The 5,737-nt window shown below is 32.1% G+C and overlaps 1 non-coding gene across 1 annotated transcript; it reads left to right on the forward strand.

The window, feature by feature from the left end:
* Positions 1-2,056: 2,056 nt before the first annotated feature.
* LOC139873924 (small nucleolar RNA R71) lies at positions 2,057-2,163 on the forward strand. The gene has a single exon (XR_011767635.1). It is a non-coding gene; the product is annotated as a small nucleolar RNA R71 (small nucleolar RNA).
* Positions 2,164-5,737: the final 3,574 nt, after the last annotated feature.

Raw genomic sequence — 5,737 nt, forward strand, 5'->3', positions numbered from 1 at the left:
TGAAAAACGTCTTATATAGAGGTCAAAACCTCGCAACGAAATCAATTAATATGGAACGTTTTTAATCAATAAGAACGGGACATTTCAAGCATTTTCTTTTATAACATTTGAATCTCCCCACACTTAGGTAGCTGTGATGTCGAAATTGTGATTAAATTCATCGTCAATTTCTCTTGGACCATAATTAACTTGCATATCTGTGACTTTTGCTTTAAGCCAGCGGCCGGCTTCTTCTGTATTATCCACAAATTCAACTAGTTTCACCTTTTCTTTAGGCGACAGATTGGATACTAACCGGTTACATAACTTAAAGTTTCCCTTAATTCTAGCATCGTAAACCCGTTTATAAAGTTTCTTCATTGAACTGTTAGTAACTGGGTCATTTAATTTCGTATCAACAACGTGGTTCTTTGTTATCAAGTCATCATTAGGTGTTACTTTATCTTCCCCACACTTAGGCGTTTTATTATTGTTAAGCACTACCGTTGGAGTTGGTAAAACAATATGGTTTTTACCAATCGTCTTTATTGGTTCAAAGGTTTTGGTTGGTGGAGATTTAGACTTTCGAATCATAAAGGTGATTGATTTTTCACCATTACTAAGTGTCATTCTACCCTTTCTTACATCAAATAACGCCCCGGTAGACGCTAAGAATGGTCGACCTAAAATTAGAGGAACGTTTGAGTCCTCTTCTATGTCAATGACAATAAATTTGACTAGAAAGGTTAAATTACCCACTTGAACAGGTCGGTTGTCAGCAATTCCAACTGGGTACTTAATGGTTTGATCAAGGAGTCGAAGACTCATTTCCGTTGGACTTAACTCACCTACTCCTAATCTCTTATATAATGAAAGAGGCATAACACTCACACTTGCACCTAAATCTGCTAGTGCATCATACATGACACAATCACTAAGTAGACAAGGAACAATAAATTCACCCAGATCACCCAACCTGGGTGGAAGTTTCGGTGGAACTGTCTTTACCGGGTTTATTTTTACGGTTTTTGTTTCTTGCACCTTCTTATTCTTCTTCTTCTTTCCAAAGGTATCACAAACTTTATTACCTATCATATGCTCATACTCAACTCCTTTTCTTGGAAACGGGATGGTTGGTATGTATGGTACCCCCACTGGCTTTACATACTCGGGTGGTGGTGGTGTAACTTCTTCATTGTTACTCATATCTAAAACCTTCCCATTTTCTGGTGTTGGTTTTTCAGAATTTGTTGACACCATATTAACATTCTCATTCCGAGGATTTACTTCAGTATCACTCGGTAGCTTTCCTTGTTCCCTCTCTCTCATCATGCTAGCAAAAGTACCTAAGTGTTTTTCTAGATTCAAAATGGAAGCTTGTTGAGTTCTAAATGACTGATCAAACCTCTCATTCGTTTAGGTTTGAGTTGCAATAAATTGTATTTGAGATTCAACTAGCTTTTGTACCATTTCTTCCCGATTTGACTTTTTCTCTTCGGTTTGTTGTGGTGGTTTATACAAGCTAGGTCTTTGTTGATTGAAAGTGTTGTTTTGAGTTGGTTGGTTATTCGGACCTTGTTGGTTATACGAGTTATTGTTGGGTCCATGTGGATTGTAAAGAATGTTTTGATTTCGATTGAAGTTTTGCCTTGGCGGTTGATAATTATTTTGATAATTATTTTCCGGCCTTTGGTTCATGCAGGAAACATTCTCACGTTGTTCCATCGTTTGCTCGATGTGACAATCTTTCGTTAAGTGTGGTCCACCGCATTGCTCACAACTGATTCGTATTGCGTGAATATCTTTATTCATCTTTTCCATTCATCTTTCGAAAGCATCTATTTTTGTGGAAAAAGAATCAAAGTCATGGCTAGAATTGGCTCTAGCCGCTTTAGATGAATGAAAGATATCTTTTTCCTGATGCCACTCAAGAGAGTGGGAGGCTATATTATCAATTATCTTGTGAGCTTTGATTGCGGTTTTCTTCATAATGGAACCACCAGCTGCTGTGTCGATGTCTTATCGTATGGCGATGTCGACGCCTTTGTAAAATATTTGCACTATTTGAAAAGTATCTAAACCGTGTTGAGGACATCCTCTCAACATCCTTCCGAATCTTGTCCATGCCTCATATAACGTTTCATTTGGCTTTTGCACGAACGTGGCAATTTCTCCTTGAAGTCTCACGACTTTAGATGCCAGAAAGAATCTTTTAAGAAATTTCTCAACTAAAACATCCCATGTGTCAATTGCTCCTTCAGGTAACGATTCTAACCAATCTTTGGCTTCTGCTTTTAAAGTCCAGGGAAACAACATAAGATAAATAGTTTCATCCTCAACTTCTCGTTTGGATCTTCTTTTGTTGTACCACTAAATAGGCATTGATTAGTGACCATGTGTAGGATTTGTCCTTTGATTTCAAAATCTGACGCATTAACATCTGGCTTAATAATGGCGTGACCCTGGCCCATGCGTGTGGCTCTAATTCGGTCTTCCATACTTTGAGGTTCTGTTTCTTCCATATTTGAATTTGTTGAATCCGAATCACTAGAAGATTCTGATTTAATGGTTTGTGGTTCAGGGGGAATGATTAGTGGTTCTGGATCTTGGAATTGTCCTTGAATATCCTCCGGGTTCTCAATTGTGAAGTCGGGTTCAAAAAATGGATTATCAGAATTTTGAATTGGAGTACTTGTTCGACTAGATGATGATTCTAAAGAAAAATCAATGGCGACAATATTGGCTAGATGTCTTGATCGAGTTACAGGTGGTGAACGTATGAAAGGTGGTGAACGTTTTGCTCGATGCATTCACTGAATATCCTATTAGTTATAAAAATAAAAATTATATAAGTTATCAAATTAATAGACTTTTCTTATTTTACCCACGTTTCGAATAGCCAATAGATGTAGGAGGTAGCCAGGATCTTTAAATCGGAAGCCCACAACTCGTCACTAACAAATCTAACTATTACTACGAATCAGAAAATTTGGATGTCTATCAATTTAATCGCTTAAAATAATTTTTCGTCGAGAAAAAGAAACGCGTCGAAAAACTTCAAAAACTAAAAATAAGAAAGAAAAACGTCAAAACTTAAAAGTCTAAAAATTAAATCTAAAAAGTTGTGCCTAAAGGTATTAAAGCTTAAAAGGAATTCTAAATGGAAACGGCAATTACTTAAAAAGGTACTAAAATTTATAAACTTAAAATGGCGTCGCAAAATTCTAAAGCGTCTAAATTCTAAATCTAAAGAAAAAGCACTTAAGGGATTTTACGGCAAAGTCTTAAGCTAAAAATCTACGGCAAATCTATAATTACAAAACTAATATTACGAACGATAAATATACAAATTACGATTAAACGATAAAAAGACAAATTATAACTAAAATGATAAAAATACAAATTTTATAAAATAATATTTTTATATTATATATTATAAAAGTATTAAACTATAAATATAGAAACTTAATTAAAACTAAATTTATTAAAACTAATACTAATTATTATTAAATTAAAACCCTAATTAATAAAAAAATATATAATAATTATTAAACCATGTTCGTATTAAATGCGTCCGAGGTACCTTGCCTATCAGTTTAGACCATGCGTTCGCATGCATTTAGAGTACACGGCTCATGCGATCGCATGGGCCTGTAGTCCAGAAAAGTTTTGGGCTTCAATCAGGCTTCGGCCCAGTTACTTATTTTTTTTTTTATTTAGATTTTCTGATTTTAATTTATATAAAATATTTATGTAAAATATAAAAAAAAAAACTTATATTTAAAATTCTAAAAATAAAAATATTTTTTAATTTTATATATCTTAAAAATATATATATATTTAAACACTTATATATATATATAGAATTTTTTTTATTTTTTTATTTTATATATGTTTTTATATAAATACAAAATATTTTTACAAAATTAGAGATAAGAAATATGGCGTAAAAATATAGCGTTTCGCCGGGTCCCCGGCAGCGGCGCCAAAAACTTGATTTGCGAGCGGAGGTGTACGAAATACTATTATCGTTTACTATGAAATACGACGATATTACACAAGTTTTATTTATTTATATAGATGGGATATACCTAAACCTTGCTACAATACTTATAAGCAGTGTATCTAATCGTAGAGTAATGTAGTTTTTAGTAAGTCTGGTTCGTTCCATAGGGAGCTAGTGATTACGTACTATATTTTTAACAACTATATTTTTATAATAATACTACTTATATATATATATATATATATATATATATATATATATATATATATATATATATATATATATATATATATATATATATATATATATATATATAAGTAGTAGTATTATAAAAGGGGGGTTTTACCGTTTAATGACCGGTTTGTCGATTTTATATTTTTAAGCGTAAAGATAAATGACAATAATTAAAATACATAAAATTAATAACAATATTAAAATGACAATAAATAAAATGACAGTAAATAAAAGTACGATGAGATATAAAATAACACAATTATGCTTATTTAAACTTTCATAACCATGATGTTTGACGTTTTGATTTTAATTTATTACTCTGGGTTAATTGTCCTTTGTCCTGGTTTATTTGATACCTATCCGCGTTTTCCCATAATAGTCCATCGGTCATAATTATAAAATGCTCGTCAAATTAACATTATTCTCGAAGTCAAATATTCCAACTAATTAGGGATTCAAACTGTAACAAGGTTTTAATACTTTGTTAATAATTACACCAAGTTATCGACTGCGTGTAATCCAAGGTTTTAATACTTTGTTAACAATTACACCAATTATCCTTGTATGTAATCCACCCCTGTTTTGATGAGATATAAATATTAATTTACCCACTTGATCAGAATGAATAATCAATTACCCAACATGAATAATTAATTAAATGATTGTAAAAGATATCGTATAAACGTCACTAAATAGGACATAAATAATCATTTAATAATTATTAGATTAACTAATTTGAAGATAGGTTTGACAGATTCTAATGAGTTGTCATTCGATTAGACAATACCCCCCATCTATTAATAGTCCAATGTCCACAAGTGTCGGTCTTTTGTCCAAACCCTAATTATGGTACAAAATTTAATAACCCCGTCTTAATATTTAGTCCAACATCACGATTACTTCAGCTCAAATAAACATAATAATAACTTTTACAAGACATTAATTTAAAAAGGAAGAACATAGCTTACAGTGATTATTTATCGCGTAGCGTTACACGGACAGAGTTTCGACTTTAAAACCCGTGAAGCATTTCTTACAATAACCCAACTAAACCATAACTTTATTATTAAAATTAACTTAAATTAAAATTATAATATAAATATATATTACATATAGAGAGAAAGAAAGAAATTGAGGTGTAGAGGTGGTAAGAACTCGTCAGAAAACTGGCCAATTTATACAACTTTTTTTGGATCCTGAAGCTCATGCACTCGCATGAGATTTCAGTGTATTTCCCATGCACTCCCATGGGAAAGCTGGCCAGCTCACATTGATTTGTTTTTTAGTTTTTCGACATAATATTTAATTATATAATATAATATATATAATTTTATATATTTATATATATATATATTATTTTATATTCATGTGCATAGTTGACTTGTAACTTTAGGTCCGTTGACTCGCGCATTGATGCTCGGTTCATGTCTCGGTTCCAGATTTTCGAACGCCTTTTCGTATGCTTAGATATCTTGTACTTTGCGTTCCGCGACTTGTACTCTTGGAATTTTTAGACGT

The sequence above is a fragment of the Rutidosis leptorrhynchoides genome, chromosome 10 (genome assembly GCF_046630445.1).
Source record: "Rutidosis leptorrhynchoides isolate AG116_Rl617_1_P2 chromosome 10, CSIRO_AGI_Rlap_v1, whole genome shotgun sequence".
Classification (NCBI taxonomy): domain Eukaryota; kingdom Viridiplantae; phylum Streptophyta; class Magnoliopsida; order Asterales; family Asteraceae; genus Rutidosis; species Rutidosis leptorrhynchoides.